A 26493-nucleotide genomic window follows, 5' to 3' on the forward strand; every position below is an offset into this window, starting at 1 on the left:
TATTCTTAGCTTTGGCGAGTGCGTTTTTTACCTGTGTGGCCGTTATTACCAGAATTTGGCAATCTTCCGGTATTGAGATGGGCCATTTAGGGGGTGAGAGGGGGGTGAAGTTGGCACTGAATCGATCTGCCAGGATATTGGCAATATCCTTGGGATCAGTATATGTAATGCCATTCTGTTTTAGCTCAGAGCAGATCTGAGCATTGCCATTTAGATTCTTGACATAGTTATAGAATGCCTTGTGGTTGTCTTTGGAATCTTTGGCAATTTTATTTTCGTAACTAGCTTTGGAGGATTTTATGAGGGATCTCAGTTTCTTACTGAGGCTGGTAAGGAAGTTTTTTGCATCCTGGGATTTTCCTCTTTTCTGCAACAGTTTCTTCCTTTTGTTGTAAAGTTTGTTTGTGGCAGGGGACCACCAGATTGGCTTCCTTTTTTTGGATGAGAGCATCTTGGTTCTATTTGGGATGGCACAATTCATGCATGAGTGGATGTGCTCATACAGTGCCTTAGTGTAGAATTCAGCAGTTGAACTTTCAGTTCCCGTCTGCATGGGTGTCATGAAGTTTATCACTTCTGACTTGAGTAGCATGAAGTTGGCTTTGGAGAAGTTTTTATGGAGGTTTCCTTACTGAGGGGTGGGGGTGGGATGTAGATGTTAAGGGTGATTAGCTTATGGTCAGACCTGACTAACGAGGGGGTGACCATAGGTGTGGAGCATCGATTTCCCATGTTGGTAATGACCAGGTCTATATATCTATATATATATATATATATATATATATATATATATATATATTTATATATATATGTGTGTGTGTATATATATATATATATATATATATATATATATATATATATATATATGTATATATATAGGGTCTACTTTATATAGACTTTTCACAAAGTCGACTTTCATATGGCCGAGACCATATGATTGACTTTCGGAAAGCCGACCGTGTAAAATAAACATAAAAAACACAACATAACACTTACCTTAAAATTGCTAGCAGGGGGGCAAGACTACCTGCACCCCCACACTCCCTGTAACTATATACCAACTATGAGATTGCACTACAGTGCGGAAGAGGGAAATTTTCCCGTTCCGCACTGTACGGAGATAGCGGTTCCCTATGGTCGGCTTTTCAAAAGTCGATCATATGGTCTCAGTCATATGAAAGTTTACTTTGTGAAAAGTTGACCATGTGAAGGGGACCCATATATATATATATATATATATATATATATATATATATATATATATATATATATATATATATATATATACACACACACACACACACACACACACACACACACACACACACACACACACACACTTATATACATATTTCAATACATACCAACAATTTTACCCATCTGTTCACACACACGAAGTACTTTTTTAAAATACTCATGTAACTACTTGCAGCTAATACTTTTGATTATTATTATTCTCATCTCATCCCTCATCTATACATGACTCAGCTTCACCTCCCCTGCAAACAAACTCATACCATACAGCTTTCTGCACACAGCCTAACTACACTGTACTACCTTAACTATGTATATACCATACTACAAACATCTCCCTACGCTTTACTGCACCTCTTTCTCTTACTGCACCTCTTTCTCTCCATTTCTCGTAATACAACTTTCATTAATGTACCACGCTGCCATCATCTTACCAAACCTCCGCCTTCTTTTACCCACCATCTAAACTCTCACCATCTCAACTTACAGTAACAATAAGCCAGTTGCAACTGATTTGTACGCCCACAACACTAGATCACTTCACTAACTACCATAATATTCCCACATCCTACCCATCTCCGTCACAAACACTGATGCATTACATCACAAAACCATATTTATCTGCCTGTCTCTCTCCTTCTCTGTACCAATATGCATACTCAGATTTATTCTCTTATAGATATTTTAAAATTTAGATTAGCACCTTTTCAGCAAGACTGAAAGTCAGAGACAAATGCAAATGCCTGCATACCTGTTCGCGCACCACCTCCATCATAACATTTTGTGGAGATATTCGCCATAACCCTTGACCCTAAGCTATCTTCATTCTTTTCAATGTTAACCTCAGAAGTATTCGTAACAAAAGTCATGATATTCATGCTAGAGCTTTACTCCCCAGACATTGTAATATCTACTGAAACCTGGCTAAAATAAGAAATAATTGACAATGAAATTATTCCCACAGGTTTCAGTATACTCAGAATGGACAGAAAACTTAAAAGAGCAGGTTGTATTGCTGTTATTTAAAAAAAATAACTTAGAAATACCACCAGCCCATCTAAATATCCCCAAATTTAATAATGGTGAAATTCTGATAGCCCACCTCAAAGTCAACCAAAAGAAATCTGTATGTATCTCATTACCACAGCAAAAAATATCCTACACTGGATGTCTCACAGCATCCCCAGGAAACGTTCAGCTCAGGTGACCTAAATATTGACTGTAAATACATAAACCGCAGCAACCACAAGGGCTCTATTCACCTGTTTGGCTTTACCCAACTAATAAGCTCCACCTCCAGAATCAACAAAAGCACTAACAGGTAGTCCACACTGGACTGCATATTGATAAACAAACCCCATAATATAAAATCTTCTGGTCGCTTACCGGGTACTATAAATGATCCCCTCCCAACCTGTGAAATTAGACAACAACATTGTTCACCCAAACAAATAATTTATAAACAAGTATGCAATTTAACCAGATTTGACAAAAAAACATTTATTACAGCCCTGGCCCACTACTGCTTGAATGTATTAAGACTAATGCCCCTAGATGAAGCAGTTACTCACTTCAGTTACACCTTCCTAAAAATACTAAATGATTAAGCACTAATTAGGACAAGAAGGGCAAAAACTAACACAGTACCATGGCTGACAAAAGAGACTAAAGAGCTCATGATGCAAAGAGGGGTGTAAGACTAAATCACAGCAGGCCTACCAAAATTTTACCTATCTCAGAAACTGTATCAAAATCCTTGTTAAATGTGACAAAAAATCATACCACAGTCATCTCCAGCAAAAGCACCAAAACTCCAAGCTTCCATTGGTCTTCTCTAAATAAACTATTACACATTAGCCATACTTACACCCCTTCTGCTTCAAACAACAACAAAGAGTCCATTGCCTGTCAGTTCTACACTATTTTATCCAGTCAGTTCTATCACCAAGCGATGATCACCTCATTTCACACCTCTAATTTCCATCTATTTTCAAAAGCAACACATTTCAGCCCATCTGAACATCAACCATAAAAAAAAAAAAAATTACTTGCCAAATTAAAAGAACAACCTCAACAACCTCAACTGCCGATAACCTTCCCACTGAGTACCTCAAACTAGTTGCAGAAGCACTAGCCTTCCCTGTCTCCATTCTAATCAGCTGGACTATAACTGAAAACTATGTCCCAGCCATCTGGAAAAAAATCCATTATTATAGCGCTTCACAAAGGAGATACTTCAGCAGAGTTAACAAACTATAGACCTATTGCTGTCCTGTAACCTCTCTCAAAAATCCTTCAGAAATGTATTCACTCTCGGCTTATGAAACATACAACCAAACACAAGCTCCTCTCCAGCACCCAGCATGGTTTCAGGTCCAACCACAGTACAACTAACGCCCTCTTCAACTTAACCAACATAGTAAACTAATACAGAAATGAGGGCAACCTTGTTTCTTCACTTTTCTAGACCTTGCCAGTGCATTTGACACAGTGTCCCACCAAAAGCTGCTCTCTGAACTTGCAGCACTAGGTCTCACTTACCCTTCCCTCTGATGGTTTCACAGTTATTTATGCAGTCATCAGCAGGCAACTAAATGGCAACAAAACTTTTCAGCATTTCAAATGATCTCTGTTGGTGTGTTTCCCAAGGGTCTGTACTCAAACCTCTTCTGTTTAATACTTTCGTAAATAAACTTCATACTGTTACAGCACTTGCCACTCTGGTACAATATGCCAACAATTCATCCCTTATCTGCTGTGCCCTGTTCATAACAAAATTACAGGAAATCACTCAAAAATCTTTCACTGACATTGAAATATGGCTAATAAAATTTAATGTTGCTGCTTAATGCCAAAAAACAAGCTTATGCTATTTACTGCAGAACGATACCTTAGTCAGAAACACACATTTCATATTTCCTAAAGTAATAAAAAAATAGAAACCATAAGCCAAACTAAACCACTCAGAGTCATAATAGATGTCAAATCAAATCAAATTTGATCACCACATACTTCAATCCATCAAGAAAACTCTCCAAAAACTCAGCTCCCTCTATAGAGCCAAATACTATCTGACAGATCAAGCAAGGATTACCTCACAGCAACATACCTCCTTCCTTCTCTGTTATCTGCTTCCCCTGTTCTTACAAATGGCAACACTGTGTAAAACTAAACTAGCCTCCTACTGATACAAAATAGCTAACTTTGCTATCAACCGACCCTATAAAACACACCACTGCCTTGTATTAAAACAATTAAACTGGCTTGAACTCTCAAACCAGTTGACATTATCACAGCTAATCATTGCCCACAACCTATTGAACTCTCCGTACAAATGCCCAGAATTACAAAACACTCTACTGTACAATTCACCCACTAGACACCTTTGCTCTAGCAATAAATTCTTACTATGTGCTGGTAAAACATTCACCACTGCAGGATACTCCCTCTTCTGCCACTATGTATTGAAACGCTGGAATGAAATCCCGACACAGTTTCTGCTTAAACAGCACCTGTGATAAGCATGAATCTGTTCTTCCTGCTCAGTGGGCTAGCTTTACTCAATTACTTTTCTCCAGGTGTTGCAGTGACAGCCACTTACTTCCCAATCTTTTGAACCTTGTCGCCCCCCCTCATACTGCACCAATTTAGTAAACTCTTCCTTCTCCTATTTCTCTCACACCCTACCAACTACACTTCCTCCTCTGTCTATGTATCCTCCTACTTTACAATCAGATTTTAAGCTACATTATTTCTTGTCTGTCTGTAAATTATTACTAACCATACCTCTGACCTGTCCAGATTTTCACAGAGTGTCCAGGTTTTTGCCCCATATTTTTGGTCTGTTTCTCATAAAATTGTAATTTTCTGGCAAGTAATTGACTAATCATTGAGGGATGAAGACAGAAAATAATGGCAGACATTTGAATTTCAGACTTCGTACCCTTCAGAAAATGCATGATAATGCAAAACCTGTTATTCTATCTACATTCTAAGTTTGTAAGAGCGATATTTAAAAAGTATTCTTATTTTTGGGCCTTAGTCCTCCCATTATTTATGACTTTGTCCAGATTTCTTGCTCTAAGAGGTTGAGAGGTATGTTACTAACCTCAAAAACACCCCAGTTTGATCTTTTCCCAGCAGCCACCATGCTACAAATACATTAGCTATTATTGTACTTCATTTTTCTATTCAATAATTAGCCAGTATATGTTAAATTCGGTCTTGTTTTTTGTGTTAAAATGCTATGCTCCTATTAGAAGTATTTTAAATTCATGCAAATAAGCTCTTGTACAGATGTTTAAATTTTCATTTATAAATGTGCATCATGTGTAACTTAAATGTGGAGCTTTTCTTCCCGGGCCTCCACTGAAAATGGGTTTTACACAGTTGGACCTTTCCTGGCTAACAAACACAAATAGATAAATAAACATTTATACATTTCAACAAGTCATCAGGGAAATTTTGCTGATGTTTTTCCAGTAAGTACCATGGAATCTTCAACAGCCACCTAATTTTCCATCAGCTCAGGAAGTTCAGGAAACGGATCTTCAGTTTAACTTACAAACTTACAGATTTGTTAGAGTAACAGGATTCGTGTTTGCATGCATTTTTTGAACGGTATGTATTCTGGAACTCAAACGTATGTTATTATTTAGTAACTTCAGTGCTCATTGTTTTGCCAGAAAGCCATACATTTTATGAGAAACAGACCAACATATGAGGCAAAAATCTTGACATTCTATGAAAATCTGGACAGGTGAGAGGTATGGCCAGTGTACTTGTTAAGTCAGTGAGACAGCTTACCCACCAAAGGATTCTGTCTCAGCAAACTGTACACTCTGAAATGCATATTCATGCCAGAGAACAGTATTGTCATGAGTGAAGTGGATTGACGTGTTAGCTTTCCAGCTTTGCATCAGTGTGGAGATTTGCTTAAATTGTTCTTTATCAGCCTGTTTTTTGAAACTGTAAAATGATTTGGTAACATTTTTCCTGCTTTTGAATATCTGTTTAGTATTCCTTTCTGTGACTGAAAAGGATATTTTATGAATTGGTTCACTTGACGCAGTTAATAAAAAACAAACAAATAAACAGTATGTTTAAAAGTCATTTACAGTTTTCACAGCATATTTTCCTGTTGTCTAGAGAAATTTCTTTCCAGCTTCTAGTAGCTGCATTTGATAAAATAGATAATTAGGTGTTTTTTATTGAATTAATAATTAAATTAGTGGCAAAATATTTTTGTTCTTAGTCTTTCAGTCCTTTCACAGTAAATTGTTGGATTTAGATGTGTTCTTATGCTATGGCTCATGGATTATATTATTGTATTATAAAAGGTAAGCAATTGAAACAGAGACATTGTAAAAGTGGAGTGACTGACTCAGCACTTTGTGACTTTCAAAGTCAGTAAAGCAGCTGAATGTTCTGGCACAGCATATGTGATATGTGGAGTACTGCATGTGTGCAACTTCACAGTACCAGTCTACAAAGGCCCGACCCAAGGCCTGGCATGTAAAGCAAAGCAGCTACGGTCTCAGCTAACAGCACCAGAACAACCAGATCCACCACCACCTCTCAAAGGGCAACTCACCGCAATGTACCTGATGTAAACTCTCTGAATTGTGCCCACTGAGCCTGCATGCAAAATTACATAGATATTTTTATTGCCAAGAGGCAAGCACCCTTGAATCTCTCCGTGTGAGGGATTTCATCCCCACACCCCATGACTTATGTGTACAAACTCTACAGCCAAGTAGTATCAGGAAAAAAAATCTCCCAGTAAGGATGAAGCATTGTCTTGTACAGCTGTGATCTTCTTAAGTGTAGAACCCATTCCAGGAGATGCTCTTAATGGAGTTTACTTTGTGCACAATTGTATTGGTCGCTTATATTTTGATCAGCTGTAGATATTCTATCTTAACCTCCTGACTTATTGTACTGCAGGAGGTTTTCTTGAGTATTTGTAGCATAGAGTGTATAACCTCCTGTCGATTCTTTTCTCCCACTGACACTGTTCAGGGAATCGGGAGATCAGACAATATTATTTTGCTATTTTGTAGACTTCTGCAAGGCGCCAGGCTGTTTCACTAGCATCATAAAGAGCAAACTTATTTGGCCCCTTTTAAGAGTGGGGGAAAATACTCCTTTTTATTTTCTCAGTTTAACTTGCGTAGCTTTCTTTTATAAATGTTGAGTGTGTCATTTTGTTCGGGAAACCCAAATTATTTTAAACTGTTCGGTAAGAAAGTGTATAGCACTCTATATGAATATTTTTGTGCATCGTGGCTTTGTACTGTTTGGTTTGTGTTTATTAGATAGTGTAGAATCATGGGTAGTCAGTGGTTAATCCTGACTGGTACACATTGTTCAGTATTATGCAAAGCCGTATGATTTTGCACAGCTCAAGTTCTAAACTTTCCTTATGTCTTACCTTGCTGTACTGTGCATCTAGAATTTTCTAAGATTTTATCCTATACACACTCCTACTGATGTTACCCTCACACCTAGATTACTTACTAAAGCTTTAAAATCTTTTAAGGTGTTGGACTATCTATCCGCGTTATAACAGATTCCGTGTTCTTCTTGTTTCATTGGGCATGTGTTCTAGAAAATGACTTCTTTCATTAGGTGTGCTCTACATGGTATGATTTTTAAAGCCTTTTCATTCTGATACCTCCTGATATTTCCTAGGCTACTTGCAGTTCTGAAACGCGTCTGTATGATGGATCTGTTCATAGATACTTCTTGGGCTTTAAAACAGCTGGGTAAGTTCACATTCTGCTTGCTTACAAGTAGTTAAATGGCTTTCTTAGATGTTATATCAAGGAAACTTTGACAGAAAATTATCTGTGGCATGGCTCCTCATTATAGTTTATATCATTTCATTTCTACTTGCATTGCTTCCCGATTACATTTTTTTAAGTAAAGTGCACTTATCATCAATGTTTCTTTGCAGAGTAGGCATGTCCTCTCTGCGTTCACATTTTTTTTTGTCTAGGTTCTCCTGTTTCCTCCCATACCCGAAAGACATGTGGTAGGTAGATGAGACACAATAAAGTGTCTGTAAGTGTGAGTGTGAATGCCTGTGTCTGGTATAAAAGAACAAAGGCAGCAGGATTAGCCTCCCAGTGGTGTGAAAACTGGCTATAGTTGATTGTCACTGTTAATGTAACACTGACCCCATGTGCACATTTGCAAAAAGGGGGTTTTGGATAGAAGGATGGATGTATTTATCGTTAATGTGTAGTAAGCCTTGCCCAGCAATAAAACCTTGCATATTGTTTTCATCTAGGTAATTCAGTGCTGCCATATTGCTCAAAATGTTTTATTACAGTAACCCATAATGGCTTTTATAGCTTATTGCAACTGTCTCCACCTTCCTTGCTGTAAGTGTTTGTGTGTGTGAGCACACGTGTGTGTTACTTGATTTTGTAAGTAACCTTTGTTATTGTCTAAACCTTGTATGTTAATGCACTTATTTTGATTTTGCTTTGTTTGCAGTTAAGTGAGCTGTGCCTCTGTGGCCATTTTTCAGCCTTGACCATTGCATTAAAAGCAAAGCAAGAAAAAGCGTACATAAGTCATGTAGAACAAGTCAAAGAAGGATGGACATAATGTGGTATTTTACAGTTTATAGTTATTTATAGCATGATATTGCACACAGAGTAAATAGGGATTAAGACACCAAACAGAATAACATATCACCCCAGTAAGAGTTTAGGTTACACTAAAGTAATGACTGTGTGTAGCCACTTTACAAAGGAAAGATCTGTGCTGAAGGAAACATTCTGTATGGAATTCCATATAGTGAATCAACGATTCTTTCCACAGTTAAGGACCTTGAATGGAGTTATCATTTTGCTGCATTCAGTGTAGCAAAGTGGAACAGTTACAAAAAATGATGAGGGAGAGGCTTGTGGAGAAGGCAACTCCTGCTCATTAAAGAATAATACTCTATGATGGAGTTGACCAAAGTTAATTTTAGGAAAGAAAATGCAACATTTGCTGGCTCCCCTATCTTCTGGGGGAGTCTGCACTGGGGCTAATGTTCATGTAGTCAAATATGAATGGAAAGTGGGGATGATAGAGTAGGAGCACTGGCTTCATGGAGGGTGGATGGTCTTGAATCACAGCGTAGGAGCACTGGCTTCATGGAGGGTGGATGGTCTTGAATCACAGAATAGGAGCACTGGCTTCATGGAGGGTGGATGGTCTTGAATCACAGAGTAGGAGCACTGGCTTCATGGAGGGTGGATGGTCTTGTATCACAGAGTAGGAGCACTGGCTTCATGGAGGGTGGATGGTCTTGAATCACAGAGTAGGAGCACTGGCTTCATGGAGGGTGGATGGTCTTGAATCACAGAGTAGGAGCACTGGCTTCATGGAGGGTGGATGGTCTTGAATCACAGAGTAGGAGCACTGGCTTCATGGAGGGTGGATGGTCTTGAATCACAGAGTAGGAGCACTGGCTTCATGGAGGGTGGATGGTCTTGAATCACAGAGTAGGAGCACTGGCTTCATGGAGGGTGGATGGTCTTGAATCACAGAGTAGGAGCACTGGCTTCATGGAGGGTGGATGGTCTTGAATCACAGAGTAGGAGCACTGGCTTCATGGAGGATGGATGGTCTTGAATCACAGAGTAGGAGCACTGGCTTCATGGAGGGTGGATGGTCTTGAATCACAGAGTAGGAGCACTGGCTTCATGGAGGGTGGATGGTCTTGAATCACAGAGTAGGAGCACTGGCTTCATGGAGGGTGGATGGTCTTGAATCACAGAGTAGGAGCACTGGCTTCATGGAGGGTGGATGGTCTTGAATCACAGAGTAGGAGCACTGGCTTCATGGAGGGTGGATGGTCTTGAATCACAGAGTAGGAGCACTGGCTTCATGGAGGGTGGATGGTCTTGAATCACAGAGTAGGAGCACTGGCTTCATGGAGGGTGGATGGTCTTGAATCACAGAGTAGGAGCACTGACTTCATGGAGGGTGGATGGTCTTGAATCACAGAGTAGGAGCACTGGCTTCATGGAGGGTGGATGGTCTTGAATCACAGAGTAGGAGCACTGGCTTCATGGAGGGTGGATGGTCTTGTATCACAGAGTAGGAGCACTGGCTTCATGGAGGGTGGATGGTCTTGAATCACAGAGTTGGAGCACTGGCTTCATGGAGGGTGGATGGTCTTGAATCACAGAGTAGGAGCACTGGCTCCATGGAGGGTGGATGGTCTTGTATCACAGAGTAGGAGCACTGGCTTCATGGAGGGCGGATGGTCTTGAGGAAGGGAATGACATGCTCATGCCCACTAATAAAAGCCAAACCCCAGGGATGAACTGGGCATGTGCTGTGGAATTCTAGGGATTTAATAAGGAAAACAGTGATCCCCATGTGGGTGACAGTACCACTCCTTGCTAGAATGACCTTCACTTCCTGGAGAATTGACGGGCCATAAGGTTTTTGTCTCAGGAGAAACAAATGGTTAATTGAGTGGTGGGACAGAGGCTTGATAGTCAATGGGAGAGAGAAAAAAAAATGAAAAAAAGAAAAAATGATTGGAGAGAAGAACAGAGGTTTTTGGCACTGAATTTCAGATGGGTAATCTGCAGTGGAAGTGGGAATAGGCTTAATGTAGGAGTTTAAAGGTAAGAGTGGTTAGTATTAATATAATTCTGCATAGTATGGGAGAGACACTTCATCGTAGTCATGGACAGACCAGGATGTTCTTTTCTCCAGGAGTTGTCCTAAATATGAATAATTTGAAGTAATTTCCTTTTGGTGGTTGAATTTGCTGTTAAGAGTGAAGGAAGATGTACTGTGGTGTGAGAATAAGGACTCTTTAAAGAAAAACTCCACCCAGAAACAGTTATATTGTTCATCCTACCTTGATCTTATGTGCTGTACTAGTACCTTGGTATCTCTACTAAGTGTGCAGTATTCATTTTTTATTTGCTGTATCCCAAAATTAGATGGCAAAGACCACCATAAATGCATGGTGCACTTTTTGGCTCATAATCTGACACAGCCTAGATGCAATGAATCAGGTGATGTTGATGTCTTTATTTTTCTTACAGTTTTGATACTATGAGTCACTTTATCTTGGATAGTCTCTGGAAGAAGTGTCACTGTTTCTTTTTTTACAGGCTTTGGTTAGTTTTTAATTTTTAAATGCTAAAATAAAACTTTCACTGTACATTAAGATCTGATTTCAGTCATAGCAGCTAAGATGCAGTTTTTTGTTACATACTCAGAGTTGTAGTTTGTAGAGTGCAAACCATCTCCTGAACTGCATTATTTGATTATTTATGTAGTGTTGCAGCATACTTGAACCTTGCTGTTCATAACAACTAATTCTTTGAAATGTTTCAGCGTGACTCCGTATGTGCTTTGTCACACGACTGATTTCAACAAGGCTAAATGTTTAAATTGTAAAATTGTGGGTAGTGGCTAAGGGTGAAAACAGCAGACTGCTGTTAAGTCTTGTAGACTTTGAAAACTGTTTTTATGAAACAACACAAGATTTGAACAGGAAAAACAGTTTTGGGACATTCATGATCAGTGACAGAAAGTAATTAAAATGAAGATTGTGAAAAGTACTAAAGGGTTATAAGACACTAGCCTTCAGCTGGATGATATTATAGCAAGAATATAGAACTGTATGATAAAGTTAACTATTAGAGGATGGAGCTGTGTTTTAAATTCATATAGTGTAGCTCTAAGGATCTAGATGTTTAATTTGATTTTTTCCCTTGTGTTCGTGACATGAACTTATCCAGCTGCCTCTTGTGATGCTCCGTTTCTGTTTCCCTGTTTGAAGATCTTCTCAAACCGTCCTGTTCTTAAAATCCATAACAGAAACGAGATATGGACTGTGTGACATGTGTTTTGAACCCATCCTCCTTTGTTACTTGGTTCCATGCTGGAGTATGTTGAGATAAGTGTGTCACCAATCTGCGTGTTTAAGTGTCTCCTGACCCCCTTTTTAAGTTATAACATAATGTATCTGTAACTCTTCTCAACCACTTCCCCTTGCTGAGATCTAAAAAGAGCATATTGTTATCAGTGGGCTTTAAGTAAATAACTGAATATTTAAAAGTTGGTGGTGTTAGGGTTCCATTTAAAAACATAACTATTCATTTAAAATATCACATTACAGTAAGGATAAATGGTTCTTCATTTAAGTTACATATGACTAGTAACCACAGTAAAATAATAAAAACATTATTGTACATGTGATATTTTATTTCCCTTTTCACTGTATGTAAATTGCTTGTAATGGTGTTGGAAAGGACCAGTATGATAACACTTCCCATACTATGCCCATCAGATGGCAAAAATCGTAGACTACAGATTTAGTGCCCGACTGTGGTCCGTTATTCATTTAGCCTCTTACTCCAAGCTTGCACACCAAGTAACAGCTGTCAAGACTAACCATGATGTCCAGCCCAACATATTTCCTCCATATAACTGCAACACTGAGGATGGCCCAATTGCCCTTAAGCATGTAGAGTTAGTTGAATATAGGTTTCAACAATGTACCTCCAGAATTATGGCCAAAGCAAAAAATAATTAGCAAAAAGGCCCCAAATTAGGGACACATAATAACTGCTATTATTAACTTAGAATTTCTCAAGGAGATATGTGTTTAGGAGGGATTGATCAAATGTCTAAGCTAAAATTAGAGGAACTACAAACTGTAGATTGTTAAAAGGTATGCAGTACAGGTATGTGAAACAAGAATAATTTCTCTAATTTGGGCCCTTTTTCCTAATTATTTTTTGCATTGTCCCTAATTATGAAGGTACAAAGCTCTGCCATGTGCATATTTTTAACAGCAATTTTCTCACAGGTAGTGATGAAGCAGAAGAATGGAGATCTGCTAATCATGATCGACATGGTGTGCAAGCTCTGGCAAGAAGCCACGTGACAGTGGGCCACAATCAGTAATGGGTGGGCATTAATGTTTTCATAGGTGGAGCTATCAGAATGCAGGGCACTGTGCCTACTAACCATGTATAGTAAGTACCTACCCCTCAATAGCTGTCATCAAATAGAGTCCTCAAACTCCACACTGTGAAGGAGAGATAGATACCTACCTAGTCTTTACCTTTACAGAAGTGGGTACATTCAGCCCATCCCACAATCACAAACAGATTTGGACAGATGTTGGTGCCCCCACTTCAGTCTAACAGGCGGAAGGGCCCATCAAGACCCATACATCACGGGGGGTGCTGTATCATTAGTGTGCTTTAATTTATCTGAAACATCACCTCAAACTAATGTTTCATTGTGCTACAGTTTTGTGTTTGGTTTAGTCAAGTGTGAAAGACAAGTAAAGCTTGGTGATACCTTTTGTATTAAATCCTGTCAAGTTGGTGTTTCATTATTATTCTCTTGCAAACCTCAAGCTTTCAGGCTGCTGAGGACATTTCTCAAATACCAAAGCCGTGATACTTCCATAGGAGTGCTGTAGGGAAACAGATGCATAACAGCAGTGCAGAACGAATCAAATATGTGATTAGAACCATTAACACTGTGATAAAGATTTTCTGCAGTGTGCCAGCAGTGATTTCAGTGGGGAATATTTAAGGTGTTGAACTGGTAGCCAGTGGTCTGAATGCAATAACTGTCAATCAGCAGGCCTGGACAGCTGTACAGGGGAGATGGAAAGGGGAGGAGGACTCATAATTGTAGACAGACCAAACCGTTAAGGAAGTGAAACAGTAAAGAGACCAAACCGTTAAGGAAGTGAAACAGTAAAGAGACCAAACCGTTAAGGAAGTGAAACAGTAAAGAGACCAAACCGTTAAGGAAGTGAAACAGTAAAGAGACCAAACCGTTAAGGAAGTGAAACAGTAAAGAGACCAAACTGTTAAGGAAGTGAAACAGTAAAGAGACCAAACCGTTAAGGAAGTGAAACAGTAAAGGAGCTTATTTTTTTGTGAAAGGAATGGAATATGCCAAAATTATGGGGGAGTAGGTAAAGTCACAAAAACAAATGTCGATACCAACTATGGTAACCTGGGTGGCCCTTACAGTAATTTGAGAAATACTGCATTTTTTTCTGCAGGTTATGGCAGAGTCCAGGTATACTTAAGAGGCAGGAATCCATTGACCAAACAGCTGTAACAGAATTAGTTGCTTTGACCCTGGTATACAACATGGTCCCAGGAGAAATGATAAATTACTCAGAGACTTAAAATCATGTTATCATGTTACTCTGTTAATCACAAACCATAAGGAACAAGCATGCATGGTGTCATGAAGAAATAAGGATCAGACAGGCGACTGTGAGAATGACAGAAGCATGTTTCTTAAGGTTGCAGGCATTTGCTTCTCTTTGCAGGGGATATACTGCATGTAGCTGTTTCCGTACTCTAAGGGAGATGGAGCATAGCATAAAATACTGGGTAACAGACGTGCCATTAAATTACTAAAGCGTGTGGTTAAACTGCATTGACTTGGCTCAAAATATAGGCAGCTTCTTACAAGATAATATCATTAAGAACATAAAATTTAGATGAAGGAAAACCGTAGCAGGAATCATAATAATAAACATCAGTCTAAAATGCTCATACAAAGCTTTCAATGATAAGAAAAAAAAATGGTTCAGAAAACAAACTGTTAAATGGCTTTGCAAGGGATTTATCCTAAAGATGTGGACTTGAATAATTCAGGATTTGTAGTATTAATGAAGTGTGGGATTTTTTTTCAGGAATCATTCCTATTGGAGGTGGATTGAGAAGGAGGGAGGGGAATCATTCCTATTGGAGGTGGATTGAGAAGGAGGGAGGGTTGGTGAGCAGAGCCCATCTAAGATGAGTTGCTGTATGTACGCAGAATGAACTAGGATGGTGTCTGCCACCTACAGTAAGTCGACAAAGTGAGCAGAGGACAGATGCGGGAATGCTCATGACCATGATAACCAGTGCTAGCATACCTCTGAAGTCATCAGTCATCTCTTATGCAGGAATCAAATGTAGACTTTAAAGCAGGACGTCCAGTAAAACATCACCTAAATTTGTTCAATGAGGATGTTTTGTGATGTACATATTATCTGCGGTAGATTACATGTGCAGAAGCTATCAAGTATCCTGTGTTGTTACATACAGGCATGTTTTGTCTTGTATTCCATCTGCCAAATCTACTGTCTGCAGCTACTTACTGTATTAGTCAATCAGTCAAGCAAATCAGATCAATCAGCAATCAATCAATTAGTCAGAATTTGTTATGTTAAAAGTCTTCAGACCTAAGCACTGCACAGAAGATAAGAGCAAGTAAACAGATACAGAAAATCCCTAAGTACTGCACAATATCCCACAAGAAATTATATCCAGATGACAAGGACCAAACTTGCATCAATTAATAGCAAATATAATACATCCAGGAAGAAAAATAATATCGGGTGATTGAAAGGATAATTCCACTTTACAGTTGAAAAACAAATTCTTTGTATCCTGATCTTTTGTGCAGTGTTAATACATTTGAATGTTTAGCATTATTTTATAGTTTGCCTTATTTCAGAATGGATCGCTGGGGCCTGCAGTATAGACATGATTGTCACTAACTTCTTAGACTGTCTCTGGAAGCATTGTCATTTTGTTGTTTGTTTTTAAACTACTGTGATTTATGCTAGCTGTGAGATGCTAAATAGCCATTCACGATACACTTACATTTTATTCTAGTTGAAGTGTTAAGCTGCAGATTTTTGTTAGACAGTAGTCAACACTGTTGTGCTAACAAGTTCGTGCATCTTTCACCCTCTCTAGACTACCTCCATTAGGTGACAGATGTAGCATTTCTGCTCAGGTTTGTGTTATTCTGGACACGCAGCTGACACTTCATAGCTCTGATATGACAATGTCAGACAAATGTTAGTCTTCCAAAATGTCCTTAATTTTGTACATTTAAATGGATAACAATTCACTAACCAAAAAAAGTGATAGTAATTACCAGTTTGTTGACACGTTGTTGCACTGCAACTGATTACTTTTCTTCATATAAGGATTTCACTAGCTGTAAGTGTGTTTTGTAGTATTTTCCAGACATCAGCAAGGCACACTGTCAGGATGTAACCATGTGACAGGTGACTAGCAGTGAAAACTACAAAGTGTGGTCTGCTCTGAATCATGCTGGCTAAGATAATTTTTTTTCAGAAACCAGATTTATGACCAGGAAAATAAAAAGGTTGGACCTTCCTTCTGCCAATAGGGAGGACTGCAGTGAGGGGTATAGAGAATAGGAAGAGGGGACTGCAATGTACTGGAGGAAACTAGCAGAGGAACCAAGTTTCTGGAAACAAATAATTAGAGAGGGAAGGGTAATAGAATGGGAAAAGGCCAAGTAGACATTTGGACTGCAGGATAGGGACTGCCTTTCCTTTTAAGGACTGATGAGTATAGGCAAAGGGAAAGATATAGGGGGATCCTAAGTAAAAGCCTGCACTGGTAGAGTTTTTAGTTGAATCTAGAGCAGAAGTTGCTGTTAAAAAGTTGGATAATTAGTATGGCATATAAAATATTCCTCAAGAACTGTAGGAATCACTCAGAGGAGGTTAGAAAAGATTGGGAAGAGAGACTGAATCAGTAATTCACAAGGAAGTAATAGGAAGACAAACATGGCTCCCAAATATGCAAAAAAGTTTAGAAGATTTAGGATTTTTGCTTGGAGGTGTTTACATAGGTATTTTTATACCCCAAGCAAACTCTTAAAGAATTTCTCCTCAGGTAGATGGTAAATGTTGGAGGTGTGATGGGGAATAAGGAGGTAACTGGGGACATTATGTTTTGGGGGTGTAATGAGTTGACAGACTTTAAACATTCCCTACACAGTACTCGGTCTGACATACTAGGTGAGCAAATGGGTTTAACTAAGGAATATTTTTTCTGAGCTGGGACACAGGATCTGAATTGCCTCAACACAGTACGTCCTTGTTAAGTTTAATTTTGGTGGCTGCCAAAAACACAGTTTTTAGGAAACAGAAACCAAAGTCTAAATCAACCATATTTGAAGTAGTGAATATTGTAACAGAAATAAAAGAACGGGAAGTGGGATCTTTAGAAAAGGGTAGGAGCAAAGTACATAGAAAAAAGGGGAAATTGTGGGAAAAGTACATGCAAAAAATTGAGATTTGAGATTTGTACTTTGACCCTCTTGTATACTGTTCCATTTCATCTGCGTGTATTGTTATTACTTATTTTCATTGAAAAATAATAGAAACATATAGTGCATTAAAATGCAATAATAAATACAGTGGGAATAGTAAATAAAATACAGAATTAACCCATACATACAAAAATATGTAATATGTGGCTTTAAGAGTATATATATATGTATATATATATATATATATATATATATATATATATATATATATATATTTAAGAAATGGAAACCCGATGACTATTCCTTGACGTCCAGTACTCATTTAAAACCAAACTGCAAGTGTTTACTCAACTTGAAATGGCAGCAATTATCCAAATAATAGGAAACAGGTTAAATGTAAGGAAAAAGGTTGTGTTCTTAATATCAGACAACCCCCCTGCCCCAGGATCAGCTACAATAATGTGGACATTTTAAAATTCTAAGCTCTACAAGTTATTCTTTATACTGTTTTTATAAAGCATTTTCACAGTTTTCATTTCTAATTGCATACAGATATTAATGTATTATTTTTAAAGTATTCTTTCCATTTACCCAGTACAAAAAAATGGCTTCCATAGATAGCTACATATACTAAACTGTTAGTTTTACAGTCAACATAATAATTACTGTTAAACTTAATTCCCTCTTTCAGGATGCATAAAGAACTTTGTGTCTTTAAAATAATGCAATATTGTGCAGTGTCCTCATTTAAGACTACCACTCTTATAAATTCCTTCATTGTTTTTTCCCCAAAACACCAGGTTAATTAAAAAGTTTTCTCAAATTTCTAATTTTCTTGAAGGGAATGAAATGCGGGTGTTGCTTAACACTGCATCCTAGATATTCCCAATAAAAGTTTCAAAAATCTTATTATCACTGTTGTATTTAGTAACATTTCCAACATTTTTATTAGTTCCATCTTGATTACTTGTATTAGAACTATCTGTACTAGCATTTTCTTTAGTAAGGATAGGGCTGATATTACCTTTTCCTAACATTCTCTAAATTTCCGTTTGACAAAGACAAACAAAAAAGAGCATTCGACATGTCTGCTTCTTTCATTTTCTAAAACTTGTTGCAAAGCTGCCATTCAGAATAATTATGTTAATGAAAACTGATTGTTGTTAAGTTCATACTTGAGGTGAAGTTGTTCTGTAATATTTTGTTAAAGTTTAAATGACAAGATACAATTAACGAACTAATAAATAAAATACAAACAGATGAAACCCGAGGCAAAAATCTCCCAACAAATTTATTGAGTGCTTTCCTCCTTAAAGAAAAGGACTTATTCAGAATAAAATTAATTCCACAATACCCAGCTTATATATCACAACCAGCAAACAATAATTAGATACTAATTGCCCTATAATTACATAGTTTACCTTAAAGAAACATGTCCATATAACTGTAAATAATAAATAATACATCTCTCTGAACAAGGCACAGGCAAATGACACATATTCTAATAAAAAGTGTATAAACTACAATGCAAGGGCAGCTTTTAACCTCAAAACAGATCTGATAGACGTATTTTCATTTAAACCAGGATACACTGTGGTATTCATCTGAAGCTGCCACTGTAATTCCTTGAACTCTAAATAGTCATCTACCGGTCCACCCCACTGCCCAAGATCAACATGGTCAATGGTTATAAATTTAAACGAATGATCGTCATATTTTCAAAAATGTGCAGATAGGGCATTCTTTAATTCTTTCCTCTGTATATCATAGTAATCTTGATAAATTCTATTTCTAAAACTATTCTTGTAATTATTGGGCAGTTAGTATCTAATTATTGTTTGCTGGTTGAGATGTATAAGCTGGGTTTTGTGGAAATAATTTTATTCTGAAGAAGTCCTTTTCCTTATGGACGAAAGCGCTCAATAAATTTATTGGAGATTTTTGCCTCGGGTTTCATCCATTTGTATATTATTTTACTAAAGTTTGTTTTTTAAGCAGTTTACTGATTCTCATGTTATTAAATCATTGTCTTTGAAAAATTTATTTTGTGTTTGAAATACTTATATCAAATACTTAAAGGGGCATATTCTTCTTAAATTACCCAAATAAACCATATCATTTTGTTTCATTTTCAATTACCAAAAATAAAATATTGTCAGTCCTGGTGATGAATAAGGTTCATTTTTGGTAAGATAACACAGGATTAAGACAATGTCTTAGGGTACCAATGTACAAAGGATCACCCTTAAAATTCAAACATATTGTTATTTAGTATGAATTCACAAAAGACTAGATACATGTTAACAAAATTCTGATTATATCTAGGATATTCATAAAATAACTACTGTAGGCCCATAAACCCTTCTTGATGGTCAAGACTTTTAAAGTAAAACAATATCCGCTGTTAGTAACAAAGTGCCATTGTGTACTTTCAGGTTGTTTGACTTCAATAACCAGTTTGTGTGTGTCTTTTGTAAAAATCCCTTGTTTTCTACACTAACAGCTTTAGCATGTAATCAAAGATGCTAGTGTTGACTTCAGTAACAAATGTATCCCTAGACTAAGGGTCTAAATGGAGAGAAGCAGGGAGTTTTGTATGTGCCTTAGGGAGGCTGCACGTACAGCATTTCATTGGGATGTCCATAAGATACAAGTAAAACCTTTCAGACAGTTTACTCGTCCTGCTGTTACCCAAAAGGGTAAATGGGCAGGCTAAAGGCAAAGATCCTACACCCCCTGCTTAACAATTGCACTTAAAATTTCACTCCTTCTAAGCAAACATAGGTAACATATCCAAGAAGCTTAAAACTGTGCAGCAACTGCAAATGGGCTTCATAAGGAACAGAAAACTTCCACGCTGCTACCTTTTCTCAGTGATGAAGGAAGTATCTAAAACACTCACCCTGAAACAGGCAGGAAAACCAGAAATCCTCAAACAAATTAACAAAAGAAGCAGCCTTGTCATTTGAGGCTCCTACATCTGATTTTCAGTTCCCACTCCACTTCTGATACCGAGCCCCTTATCCTACAAACTAGCAAATTGCCAAAAGTCACCAATCCATGTAACCAGAAGGAAGACTGTCACATTTGTTTCAGACTCTTAAAAAAGTGTTAGATTAAAAAATATAGTTAGTGTAAGTGATGATGTAGGGTTGATCAGAGTTAATACCCAAAACCCAATGTACACTAGCAAAGGCATCAGAACAAAAATGTAATTAGTAAAAGTGCTGAGGTTCCCTTGGATATAAGTAATGTCCTGAACCTGATGTATGCTAGTAAAGGTAAGAGAACAAAAAATAAAGTTTAAACAAGTGCCAAGACTACAATCAAAGATGCTAGTGTTGACTTCAGTAACAAATGTATCCCTAGACTAAGGGTCTAAATGGAGAGAAGCAGGGAGTTTTGTATGTGCCTTAGGGAGGCTGCACGTACAGCATTTCATTGGGATGTCCATAAGATACAAGTAAAACCTTTCAGACAGTTTACTCGTCCTGCTGTTACCCAAAAGGGTAAATGGGCAGGCTAAAGGCAAAGATCCTACACCCCCTGCTTAACAATTGCACTTAAAATCTCACTCCTTCTAAGCAAACATAGGTAACATATCCAAGAAGCTTAAAACTGTGCAGCAACTGCAAATGGGCTTCAAAAGGAACAGAAAACTTCCACGCTGCTACCTTTTCTCAGTGATGAAGGAAGTATCTAAAACACTCACCCTGAAACAGGCAGGAAAACCAGAAATCCTCAAACAAATTAACAAAAGAAGCAGCCTTGTCATTTGAGGCTCCTACATCTGATTTTCAGTTCCCACTCCACTTCTGATACCGAGCCCCTTATCCTACAAACTAGCAAATTGCCAAAAGTCACCAATCCATGTAACCAGAAGGAAGACTGTCACATTTGTTTCAGACTCTTAAAAAAGTGTTAGATTAAAAAATATAGTTAGTGTAAGTGATGATGTAGGGTTGATCAGAGTTAATACCCATAACCCAATGTACACTAGCAAAGGCATCAGAACAAAAATGTAATTAGTAAAAGTGCTGAGGTTCCCTTGGATATAAGTAATGTCCTGAACCTGATGTATGCTAGTAAAGGTAAGAGAACAAAAAATAAAGTTTAAACAAGTGCCAAGACTACCTTGGATATGAGTCGTACTCCGAACCCAGTGTCATCTAATAAAGTCATTAGAACAAAAATATAGTTAATACAAGTACTGAGGCTGCCTTGGACATTAGTAGAACTGATGTATGTTGGTAGACTAGTAACCCTTTGCATAATGCATTAAGTTGAGGTCCTGTTTGCATGAGTTTTTTTAAGCACCTTTGTTAACTTCACACATTACACAGCGACATGATAACACATACAGTTATAACAGAGAAGACAAATCATTACAAAGATTCATTATTGTTCAGTTTAACATTACGTAGACTGCTGGAGGTTTACCTTCACAGAAATTTTACTCCTCCTCCCGAACATTATTGTGCAGTTTTTTTCCTACAGATTTCATTTATTTTTATTCAGTTTGCTCCTTTCCCTTTCTTGACATATTTCTTAAGATCCCGACTCCATTTTCTTTATCTTTTTTACAATATTCAATAATTCTGTTGCAGTTGGTTTAAATTTTGATTTTGGTTTTCAAGTAATTGCTTTTTGGGCAGTCAGTAGGATTAAACTTAGTAAGACCTTACTATGTCTTGGCAATTCATTTTCTGTACTCCAACTGAAAAGAATCATTTCCTTAGTTGCAATAATTCTCTGGAGTGTACAGGGGGACATAAAAATAGCCATGCAAACACTTCCGAGTACAAATCCTAAACCTTCTAGATGTTATTGCATACTTTGCATCCATGCAAATATCCTCCCTTTTTTCCTTTGCATGTTACCTTTCTGTTCTCATTTCTCAAATGTTCTAAACTCTTCTACCTGCCTGAGTTGGTGGTAGCTCACCTGGATGTAAAACATCCCATTGCACTTGTCAAAAACAACAATGAAAGCCCCCCAATACCCTGACCAAGTTCCCCTAACAAGTATGAATATCACCTTGAGTCTCCAGAGTCTGCAAGCTTAGTTGGGCTAACCTCCCCTATGAAAATTGCATGGAAAGGCCCATGTATAAAGGTCTTGCCTCTTAGTAATAATTAAACTGCAGTTAGTGCTGATACAAATACACAACATCCAAACTACCCTTATGGCTGGACAGTGTAACTTGGATGATATGCGTAAGGTGAATGCAGTGATAGTCTACAGTCTTCAATCCCAGGACATTCAGCATCTCACGTCTGAACAAGCACAAACAGCCATAGACTGTAATACAGGGCTTCCTCACCCCCAAGTAATTTTGAAACCAGTTGGCATCCATCTGGTTATTCACGCAGTGATGCAATAAACAAAACACATTGGGATTTGAGTTACAGGTATACCCTTATTGCTTTTGCATGATTTGCTTTTATGTTTCAAACAGTCTGCTCAGTCATGGTGGTTTTTATCAGCATGTCTCAAGGTACTCACCTCCCAATTGCCAAATCAGAGGCAACAACAAGTCATTGCTATCCATACTGATAATATCATCAGAAGTAATTCCAATGTAAGAGAGAACCTCAGTTTAGTTGAAAGCAGCAATATCAGACTTATGGAAATACAAAATATAAGGACCACCTCAGGCAGCACGTATACTAGCTAGAGTAAAAAAGACCACTCCCCCATTCATGCTGGTCCAAATAAAAAACATTTGGTAGATGCCATATCCACCTTTTGGGAAAGAAAAACAGGCATGGACATTTCGGGCAATTGTGCAAAGTCCCATTTCTTCCAGAATTTTCTAAAGTTACTGGTGCACTGTATGATAGCATAAACAAGTAGCTCAATAGAGTTTGTACTGGTTAAGCAGTCAGCTTGAAACTTGACATTTACTGTAGAGTGATGGGTCTTTGTGATGGTGACTACCACAAAGTTACTTCATACTTTGCTAGCCTTATCCATCTAATGCAAAGTCCAAAACTATTACAGAAGAGTTTTCATTTCAGAGCTTACCTCAGAAGTTGACTCTTTACAAATGTGAATTAAGATCTTTGCTTATTTAGAGAAAAAGAAATACATTTCTAAGAAAAAGCTGGCACCCAACAAACTGTCAAGTCTCTGGACTGTCAAAGTAGTGAATCCTGAGCACACTATGACATCTTGGGTTCTAGCAGGGTCGATCATTCTGCATAAACCTCCATTGCTTCTTTTCCCTGGTACAAGGGAAGATACAGACAATCTTGCATGCTGGGGATCCTATCCCCGGCTGCACTTTTCACCCAGCCAGACAATTGCAATGTACTCACAAAACCCCATTCCTGAACCTCCACAAGTGTTAGGGACACAGAAAGTGAGGGTGAATCAGAAGCACAGAAAGTGAGGGTGAATCAGAAGCACAGAAAGTGAGGGTGACTCAGAAGCACAGAAAGTGAGGGTGAATCAGAAGCACAGAAAGTGAGGGTGAATCAGAAGTACAGAAAGTGAGGGTGACTCAGAAGTACAGAAAGTGAGGGTGACTCAGAAGCACAGAAAGTGAGGGTGAATCAGAAGCACAGAAAGTGAGGGTGAATCAGAAGCACAGAAAGTGAGGGTGACTCAGAAGCACAGAAAGTGAGGGTGAATCAAAAGTACAGAAAGTGAGGGTGACTCAGAAGCACAGAAAGTGAGGGTGGATCAGAAGCAGACTGCAGACACATCACAGCAGCAGACCATGATATTAAGGGTCCAGCCACTATAGAGGAAATGTGACTCAAAGGCAGAGAGCCGTGTGATAAACGCTACCTCAAGTCCATTCACAAGCATACTCACCTTCTATATGATGTCCAGGGGATGTAAGGAAATTACCACAGCGGTTTGGCCAAATCATCCGTAGTCAGTATTAATAATACCTCAGGTTTCACAATCATCCATAGGCATACACACTTCCTCTATGTTCAGTGGTAGTAGGGACATTTTCCTAATATCATAACCAAACCATCCCTAGTCGGTATTATTACCATCTCAGGTGTCACTGTCATCCCCAGACATACACATTTCCTCTGTGATATTGAGGGGTAGTAGGGGAATTTCCCTGATATCATACCCAGATCACCACCTCATTTCCCCCAAAGTGCGACACAGACCTTGTGGGAGCAACCTGGTCATCAAAAAGTAAGTCAAGATAGCAGCTTATACTCTGTAGACAATAAAGAGTGGATGCAGCAGTTGGAGTGAAACAAAGACAAAGAAGTAACAGAACACTAGGGGTTTGATCACAGTAGGCCCATGTAATGTTTAGCAAACACACTGTGCTCAAAAGTCATTTGAAGAGTTCGGAAATGCATTTGATTGCCTTTGCAGTACTGATTTTTGTTTTCATGTGAATCCATTAGCAAAGTTTAGGGGGTGTTGATACAGAACTAATATAGAAGGGAAAGGTAAATTGCACAACAGTTTAATAGCTCGATGCTGTGATTTAAAAAAAAAAGCAGGTAAGTTTGACATAGTGCAGGACTTCCATGCAGACTTTATATAACTAAACTTTGAAGAAATGTTTGATTACATCAGTCCTACAGTGTGGTGGCGTATTAAGGTAACATTATTGTGACTTGTGTAATGTGTAACTATAGCCTTGTAAATGGCACACGTTTGATTTCAAACAGCCCCAGCATTACACGACCACAAACAGAAGTAGTTTATACAAATTGTAAAATTACAGTGATTGTCCTGCGGGTGGACGGCAGGCAGTTTAGTTTGTCACATAATGTATTTTCTCCAAGGGTTAACAAAAAAATCTGGAGAATGAAATTCAGCAGCAGTTTGTAGAAAATGCCAGAACAGAACAGAACACATGTATCCAGATGTGACTTTCCGTCATTTAGCATTTAAATGCTAGCGCTGTCTGAAGGAGTACGGGAAAGTCAAGCTAGAGTGGGATAGTTGCCCCGTGTTGGGCATCTGTGTCATGTGCGTAGTTAAGATTTTGTAATTCTCTCTTATTCCACAGCCTTCTTAGTGTATTGGGAGCTACAAAGAGGATGTAATATGGAATGATCTTAATCCGCTACAACCTTCATTTAGAGAGAACTGCAGCTGTTACCAAACCAGAAATCCAGGAACTGTGGCTGAAATGAAGAAATGCTGTTAAAGAGTACACAGTAAGTAGTGAAAGTTTTAATTTTAGAAGGAGACTTCAGGCATGATCTCTTTAAAACTGTGTGTTTTGCTAATCATCAGACATAGACCAGAACTACTACATACATATAAATGTGGTGTGGTTGTAAGATTATATGTATTATTTAAAGAAATTAAAATAAAAGAAAGAGTTCTTTTGATGATCTATGTACTTCTGCTTTATGTATCATACAATTTAGCAGCTGTTAAAAATATACAATTTAACAGCTGTTAAAAATATGAGTTGTTGATAAAACTAAGTGGTGAGTTGGCTGGTTGAAATCATTAGGGATGTTCAAATTCTGCTGTTTTATTTGGCAGAGTTCCACTATGATTCGTCGAATACAGGCAGTTGTGACCCATGAGGTGAAGGTTCACATCCTGACAAAAAAAAAAGAGCAGCTGTATTTGATAATCAGCTGCTGATTTCTGTAATGCAAGTATGTGCTTTCTATGTTAGATCCATCCAGGCATCCACAACTCCTTTTCCCCATTTTTGCACATGGGGTCGAGGTGTCACTTCAACAGTGACAATCATCTAGAGCCATCTAGAACCAAGATTTAGACCTCCTGGTGACTGGCATTTATGTATTCATGATTTTTGTTTTTTTAATTGATCTATAAGTTGCAGGTCTGGCATGTGTCATTGTACCCTGCCATTGCCTGCACTATGTTAGTGTTTAACTCATAGCCTTCCTTCTCACGTGTTCAGACATGGTGCAGTAAGGCATATAGGATTTTACTCATTGCTCCATACAGAGCAGCAGTCCGATATGTATAATGCTTACAGATTTTGAAAAACAATTGGTAGATACTTCAAAGGCTGAATTGCAGCCAACCAACAGCACAGATGTCATAGAAATGAATGGTCGAATGCACAAAATGTTGATGGCAAAAATATTAAAAAACAGATTTTGTGAACTGGGAAAAGACCCCTCTATACTTCCCATGTGGGGGGCTGCAATACCCACA

General features: G+C 38.1%; 1 protein-coding gene across 2 annotated transcripts in view; it reads left to right on the forward strand.

Annotated features, from left to right (window-relative positions):
• The window catches only part of LOC122812274 (sphingosine 1-phosphate receptor 2-like), a 586862-nt gene that overhangs the window by 258017 nt on the left and 302352 nt on the right, over nucleotides 1-26493 (forward strand). For both annotated transcript variants that reach the window (XM_044084673.1, XM_044084671.1), the window contains exon 2: nucleotides 25355-25505. The gene's annotated coding sequence lies outside the window, so the exon portion shown is untranslated. The remainder of the gene's footprint in view (nucleotides 1-25354; nucleotides 25506-26493) is intronic.

Source organism: Protopterus annectens, chromosome 9.part0 (assembly GCF_019279795.1).
Source record: "Protopterus annectens isolate FY-2018-M chromosome 9.part0, PAN1.0, whole genome shotgun sequence".
Taxonomy (NCBI): domain Eukaryota; kingdom Metazoa; phylum Chordata; order Ceratodontiformes; family Protopteridae; genus Protopterus; species Protopterus annectens.